Here is an 8,422-nt window from a genome sequence, read left to right as displayed (position 1 = left end):
TCAAGGATCCAAATAACAAAATTATTCCATACAACACTTGAACATTGTATTGCTGAGACTGTTCTATAGCCTCTATGAGGGTTCTATTAATTGGATGTTTTTATAGAGCAGATTCTTCTAACTACAGCTCAAAAGTAGCGTAGTGGTTATTGCTACTGCCTTCGGATCCAAAAGTCGCAGGGTCGAATCCCACCCACCGCTGCAGTATCCTTGAGGAAGGTACTTAACCCGCAATTGCTCCAGTAAAACCACCCGGCTGCATAGATCATTTTAACTACCTTAACACTGGAAGTGCACTTCAGAGAAGTGTCAGCTAAATGAATAAATGTAAACAGACAAAAGATTCGCCACATGTATGCCAGCCTGGATTAGAGTGTCAGATCACTCATTCATTATCCAGTACAGGGTCACAGCGGTCTGAACCTAGTGCTGGGGAGTGAGGCAGGGTACCACTGGGGCGGTCATACGCGGGCACTTGCTCACTCCCATATACATACAATTTAAAGTCACCTCCAGCATGTCTTTGGACTGTGAGAGGAACCCAGAGCACTCAGAGCAAACCCACATTCAGCCCATGTCCACGCACCCAGCCCAGGTGCTCTGAGGCACCGGCACAACCCGCTGCGGCGATGTGCTGCCATTGAATGTGAGATGAATGAATAGATGTGTGCTGACAGTGAGCACAGTCTGAGGACTGAGATGTCTAAAACCGTGTTTGGCACAGCACAATAGGTCGACGTAGCATGTACGGAGCCCTCTCTTTGCATCGGAGCCTCGCGCCCCATTGCGGCGTGTGGCCGCAAAGCAACGAAATCTCATTTCTGGGCATATTGCTTCTTGCTGTTATTATTAGCTTGGCGGAGAGCCAGCCCTTGAGAGCAGCAGACACCCAAGACCGTGGGCTCGGAGAGTCTGGTCCAGGCAATAAATCCACCTACGGAGTCACTATCAAGCGCCGTGACAGATAGCGTGTATTTCTGACTTTATCACCGGGTCCTTCTCTTGGGCATCCATTTTGTTCAAAGGGCTGAGTCTTTCTTCTCGTCACGCAGGCTGCAGCGGTGCTGGTCTTTTCGGAAACCTCAGCATTTTCTGAGGTCTGGACTATCGACTTCGCTGCCAGGAATTCCTGGAAGCAAATGTGTGTGAGGCAAAAAAAAAAAAAAAAGGAACGGGAACAACAAGAAAAAGGAGGGGAACTAACTGGTAGCACATCTTGAAACTGGACACATGCTCAGTTTTACATCCATGCCTTTCAGACCTTAGACAAGAAGTCATTTGTATGGTGAAAATAAATAAATAAATAAATAAATTAGCAGAGGGGTATATGAGTGTTTTGCATGAGAAGCTGAGGCTGGACACCCGAAGCTCACTTACTGGACACTTGACACAGTTAAACGGGGCAAAAATGGCAAGGACCATTTTTGTGGCACTTCTAGAAAAGTCTACAGTATAGTGTATTTCAGGGACACGGTGAACTGCAAACATACTGCACCAATAACAAGGTCATCTAATCACACATGGCACCATTAACAGTCCTTGGGGTTGCAAAGATCACGTATTATCATCACACACGCACACACAGTCGGAAACCGCTTGTTCTGAGTAGGGTTGCAGCAACCCGGAGCCCAACCCAGCAATACAGGGTGCAAGGCTGGAGAGGGAGAAGACACACCCAGCATGGGACGCCAGTCCATCGCAAGGCACCACAAGCAGGACTCGAACCCCAGACCCACCAGAGAGCAGGCACAGGCCAAACCCGCCACACCACCTCACCCCACCTACATATGGTGGTAAATCAGTTTGCCACTCTGGGCTGACTGAACAAACAAGATGCTTTTTTTAATTTCCTGCATTTACTGCATTCCATTGTCAGATTTGTCCTTTTAAGCCTTTCATCGATCCCCACGGGTGACAATACCGAGCAAATATGCAGAATGCGTGAGCGATCCAGTGCCTCTGTTAGTCATCTCAGCCAGATGGGAAGTCTTCATAATAAATGGCCATAGAGCTTTTTCAAGCAATCTCCATTTAACTGGCCATTAATGAAGAACACCAGTTTCAGTTGCTTCCCGTGTCCTCTGCCACCCACCCTAAACCACTAAAACACAAGCGGAGTAGGTCTGGTCTAAAGCATCTCAACACACCCATCAGGATATATGTTTCTCCTCCCTTAGTAAGAGCAGCTGAGGACACTGGGAAATCATAGCTAAGCAACCCTCATATTCTCTCTGTAACCATGCTTGCATTTTTTATTGCAGCACAGCATGAAAACCCTATTAAGCTAACAGCAAGCAGACTTCCAAAGGGGGGGGGGGGGGGTCATTTGAGGTCACCAGAACAGTCCTCGCAGTGGTCAGTTCACCACACACTGATCTTCACCCAACGCAGCTAAGGTGACCATCACTTGTGTTTTAACAGGGTCTGCGGCAGCACAAGTAAGATAGACCACAACATCGTAGAGGACAGGTGTGAAATTACCCAATTTCTTATACACTACAGTTAGATTATATTCATCCCGTGCTACTCCATTTGTGTAGTAGTGTAAAAAACTGAAATTCCCTGCTTCACAGTTAAAGGCAAACTGACAAATGGGGAGCAATTCTTGGGTGACTCATTCAACTCGTGTGCTTCAAAGAGGTTACGGCCTCTTAGTAGATATCCTGGTATTCTTCAGCAGAGGCTCAGTTCCTGCCCTTTGAATTTGTTCTTGCTGTCATCCTATAATCTTTTTCTCTTTTTTTTTTTTTTAATTTCACGATGCCTCAGCAGACCACCAGTCTTGAAACCACTTTTGAATCTAATTTAAAGTTCAACCCACTGAGCCTTTTCATTCATTCCCTATGCCAGAGAACTATGGTATGAAGTGGTAAAAAGAGCCATAAGTATTCATTCCTATGATGCTTGATATACACTCTTTTTAAAACTCAAGCAGGCTAATAAGTAGAGTGTGTCAGAGAATGGTTCTGATTATAAGACACAGCAAGCTGAGTGAATGTAGTCATAAACAGTTATCACGAACTGGTACCGTATAATCATGGTGAAATTATACCAAGGTGTATTGCAGGTTCAGGTCTGCGCTTGAGACAGATCTCCAGTACCTTTCTGTTATCCCAGAGCACGATCCAACGGAAACGTGGCATCAGGCTGGTGTAGAGGGTATGAGGTGAACTTCTTTACATAGAAGCCTGATCCTAACCACCACCACCAGGATAACAAGATCCTAAATGAGTACTTCTAACTTAAAGAAGCATTTTCAACCGTTGAGCATGAGCTCTCTCTACACACTAATATAGAATATTAGTATCCTTGAGTAAAGCCCTCATCTCAAACTGCTCTAGTAAAAATGACCCGCCTTCATATATGGGTAAATCACTGTAAAAAGTGACACTAACTCAGTTTGGAAAAAAGTGTCAGTTAAATGAATTGTGAGCTGGTGGGCAGGAGGTAAGAGCTGAAGATGGGCAAGAAGATGGCCTGTCCATGCCTCTGATGGAGTAAAGGGGTAACTGCATGGCAGCCAGCTGTGGACAATTGAGGACTCATTGCAAGGGCCATAAAGGCAGCTGGTCTGAAGCTTGTGAGGTGGGCTTGTTGTTTGGACCGTGTGCTGGGCTGAAGAGCTAGGTTTTGTGTATGAGGGCCACTTGGAAAATGACATGAGTGCAATGCCCTTTTTGCTTTCCTTTGTTATTGTATCTCATCTGCCCTGTGGCTGTCTCCACCCCACAATGGGCCATTGAATAAATAACCAGTACTTAAGTACTGTGCTCCTTTTGCATCAGTCTTATTATTCTGCACATTGGTAACTGCCTGATCAAGTACTGATGATAAATTCAGTTACAAGGCAGAAGTGATTATAAAGTTAGAAAAATACCCAATGGAAGTGCCAGATTTACGGACTGAACCGCAGTCCTCACCTGAACCTACAGCGCTCGTGGGACAAGATCCGAGGCAGGGCAACCCTCCTTGCCGAAACATTTCCTGTACTCCCCTTGGATACAAGGCAACTGCAGGGTGAATATTTCTCTCACGCTCTGAAAAGGGGAACATTTATATGTGAGTAGTTCTTCAGTGGCAGCATGATTTAGGCCACAAAGCCCAATCTTCAAGGATCCACAAAAATCAGTGCAATATGCTCTCGCTTACAGCTGACCAAATAGAGAGGTGCTCCAATGATCCTCTTCAGACTGTCCCTGTCCTGCCCATATTGCAACCTGTCTTCTGTGAGTATGAATGGGACACAGGACGGTGACATTGCGGTATGTGAGGCTCCTGTGATGGCAGGGGTGATTCATTCCTCACCACTCCTGAAACCACGTTGCTCATCTGCAGCCCGCTATTCTGTCCTGCCATCCACACAATTATGCCATCTAAGGAATAGGAACTGCGCTGGCATGGTGGGTTCGGCAGAGATTTTCCATTGTCAGCTACTTGTTTAATGTATGACAAACAGTACCTGAAACCAAATCCCAACACGACATCTATTCTAAGGGTGAGGGTGGGGAGTGGGAGGCGAAGGGAGCAGGTTCAAGATGTGAACCTCAGTTTTGCAAAGGGGGTATTATATAATTTTATATTACGGACTAAACAGCTGCCAACTGCTTCTTGCACATTTGGTGGGACCTACATAAACAAGACCTTAGGTTTCATTTTTCTCTGACTTCACTGTGTGGGAATGTTCGTGTTGCCTGTCCTTCTGCATCGCGAGAGCTACGGAGGAACCATATTTGCAGCACACTTCATATACCCCACAGAATGTGTGCTGTGTGCTTCAGTTACGCTATTATAAAGACGACGGACTCAAGCCTTCCAACAAGTACGCTGTTATGTCAGCCCTAGCGACATAAAGTTAATTTCACACCTCGAAAGAACAGCTTTGGTCTTAAAATTCTGTCACGTTCAAGAGGTCAAGGGTGCAAGGCTATATTTTACAAATAAGCCGCTCGCTAAGCTTTCATCAATACAGCTTTGGTTTTACGTGACAATTATTTTCTTATATAATTGTGTCACACCAACGATTAATTGTTTAAAGGGAACCGAAAATAAACAGAGGAATTAAATATATGTATTTTTAATCTAAATGCAGGAAAAAAAAAAGCTTGAACCATTTCCAAAAGCTGTAACAAAACAAAGAACTTGAATTTGATTTATTTGTATGAATATACTTGCACTATATACAATAACAAACAGATCAACTATTCTAACAAACCAATAATTCACTGTACAAATGTTCCTTTTTCCAGGCTTGGCCCCGTTTGACCAACTCTTTCAGCAGTATTACTTACCGCTGGCTGGCTGAGATAGGGGCACCGCTGACCTCAAGCTGTCACACTAAATTAAAGGCTGTTTCAGATCCAGTGTGTGCTACTGTGATTTATTTTTGCAAACTTTCAGAATTCAGAAGAAAGGACATCTTTAAAACGCATTAAGACAGAGAGCACCTCTGAGTGAACAAAGATGAATAAGGACACCAGTCAGACGTTCTTGCAACAAAGTAGAGTAAAATATACTCCTGCTCCAGCTCTGAGAATTGATGACTTGGCTGAAGTCGGCTAGAATAAGAAAATGAATAAAAATGACTCCCTATCAATTCTATACACAGCTACTGGTGTAATGGATGTAGGTAAAGATGGTGACATTGGACTCCGTGACTGTAGAGACTCTATCTCTCCATCTGTGGGGAAATGCACTTTAGTTTACTCTGAGTTGTTTGTTGCTTTGCAGAAAGAATGAAAAATGGAGCAAAATGAATACATGTAAAATGTTTCTATCAAAATCTTACACCTTACTCTCCATCACTGTGAAATGCACTTCACATGGAATTCAGATCAGGTACCTGTGGTGAATCAGCAGGGTCTAAACCGCTTGTCCCATATGGGGTCGTGGGGAGCCGGAGCCTAACCCGGCAACACAGGGCGTAAGGCTGGAGGGGGAGGGGACACACCCAGGACGGGACGCCAGTCCATCGCAAGGCACCCCAAGCGGGATTCGAACCCCAGACCCACCGGAGAGCAGGACCCGGTCCAACCCGCTGCGCCCCCCTTGGATCAGCAGGGTCCCCCCCGAAATTCTCCACACCAGAGCTATGGTTCACAGTCCCCACTCTTTTAATTTTTTTTCTAGAAATATTTAGCAAGTTCAGTACTTTGCATTTACAGATATCAGTCTCAGATTAGAAAGGGGACGATTTGCTGGAGACTGGTTAAGTGAGGGGGCGGAGCCAGTGGTCCCCCGAGTGACGACCATTTCATTTACGAACGTCTCATTTACGCTCATAATTGAACGTCCGAGTCTCACCCTGTACCTCCTTGTTTTCCCCTGGCCCACGGGAGCCTACGGATTCGGGAAACAGAGGGCAGCGCCTTTCACACCATTCCAGAGCCTGTGCCGAGCGGTTATCACCACCTCCAGGTCTCTGCCTCCACAATGCACAAAAAAAAAAAAAAAAACAGCGGCTCCGCCGCGCATTCCGAAGGTTATTCCAATCATCTCTCACCAGGTTCAACATGCTCCTTATAAGGATTGCACATTCCCCTCATTTTTTCCAAGCGCTGCTGTCTTATCAGATACAGTTTCAGGGAGCGTTACCTCGCCATGTGGCTCGGAGGCTTTCACCCCTGCATTCCTCTTGAGTGTCACATGGTGCCGTGTCTCTCCTCATCATAAACACAAGAATAGGGAAAATCCTCCGCATTAACGAGCGATAAGGTTCGCCCGCAACCTCCTGCTCCTGCTGTTATGCTTCTCGACCGCACGGTGCTCCGCCGCGCATTTTCCTCTTCGGTTGATCTTCGCGTTCTCCTGGGAAAGTTAACGAAGCACCCGTCTGACCAGAACACCGAAAATTTAAGACCCTTGGGGGACTGTGGATCGGAGCCGTTCCCATAAAGTATAAACTGCACATAAATTCATGTATTTGAAACTGTTGACTCTGTGATTCTCTGCTGTGGATCAGCTTGTTTACTGAAAAATAAGCTAATAACCCACAGAAGGTCATCGCAGGGATAATTTTTTGCAGGCATCTGCTAAGGAAATAAAGTCTCATAAAAATTTTGCAAATAATGAGGACAGAGTTCCGCAGCAGTCAAGGGACCCTGTTCCCCCCCTCAAAGTAGTAAAAGGCGAGTATGCGCCGCGGTCCAAACAAATTAGTCTGTATGAAGTGATAACTCACCTCGCAGCCTTATGGCTGCAGTTTAAGTGCTCCCTGAACGTCTGGTTCCTCACAGGCTCCGTCTGGGCCGGGACACGGGCGTCCGGTGAGCGGCAACCGGGATCCAGGCCCTCGGCCGTTTCGGCAGGCGGAGGGCAATACATTTTTCCCCGTCGAATGAAGGAGACAGGAGCCAAGGGGCACGGGGACGGGGAACCGCGGGTGTTTGGGCTTTTTTCGTGTGACTTTGAGCCTGCGTCTCACTTTTCAAAAGACATCCCGTCCAAGAAAAACTGAAAAGACCCTCATTTGGAAAACGGGTTGCGACGCCTGACTTCTTGCCTGTAAAACGCTGAGACAGCGGGATGCGGGGGACAGAAATGAAGTGTACGGGGCAGCCATAACCTCCAGTGTCAGTGCGTGTTTCTGTTTCACAAAAGCCCCACTATGTGTGACACGGGATTGCCGTTACTCCATGTTGACGGTGGACGGACGCCAGACAGACGATTATTTGAATGTGAACGGGATAAATGGGATTTGCATTCTCGCTGCAATAAAATTAATACATAGTGATAATACCGGGAGGATGGTGGAAAAACACGCACCCTCCGCAGTGTAAGGCTGCACCAGCGGAGCCGGGCCTACCAGGACACACCAGAGACCAGGCAGAGGAAATAAACACACGTATTCTCGGTTTGCCATTGTAAGTCAAATTGTGCTCTCATGGTGAGTCAAGATGTCATCCCACCAATGAAAGACATCCTACAGTACCGCCTGCTTCTTCCTTCGGGATTGGGAGGAAGTCCCAGCGAAGATGCGAAGAGCTTGCTTTTACGGAGCGGAGGTCGATTCGGGGATTGGTATGTCCCTCGCCGAATTTGTGACTGCGCACAAACAAACAGCCACAACGCAACAACGCAATGCTCAATGCAGCAGCTATGTCACTCAGCCGACCCAGTACCGCACTGTGACCCTTGGCCCATAAACGGAATACAGTAAAACGAGTGTCTCAATGGCATGACTGCACATCACCGACCACTAAAAACCAACACGGCTCTTTGTCTTTGGTTTTTCCACCCACCGGTGCAAATTAGTGTTTACGACTAGTGTCTTGCTGATGCCTTTCTCTGAGATGAATTACAGCGCTAGATGAACTACACCACACCCCCCGCAATCAATTATTTCACCCGACCGTACACCAAAACGGCGTTACGCACTCACTGGCACATACACACACTATGGGCAATTGGGACTCGCCAGTTCATG

Source organism: Scleropages formosus, chromosome 2 (genome assembly GCF_900964775.1).
Source record: "Scleropages formosus chromosome 2, fSclFor1.1, whole genome shotgun sequence".
In the NCBI taxonomy this organism is placed as follows: domain Eukaryota; kingdom Metazoa; phylum Chordata; class Actinopteri; order Osteoglossiformes; family Osteoglossidae; genus Scleropages; species Scleropages formosus.
Note: the sequence above shows the minus strand (reverse complement) of the source record.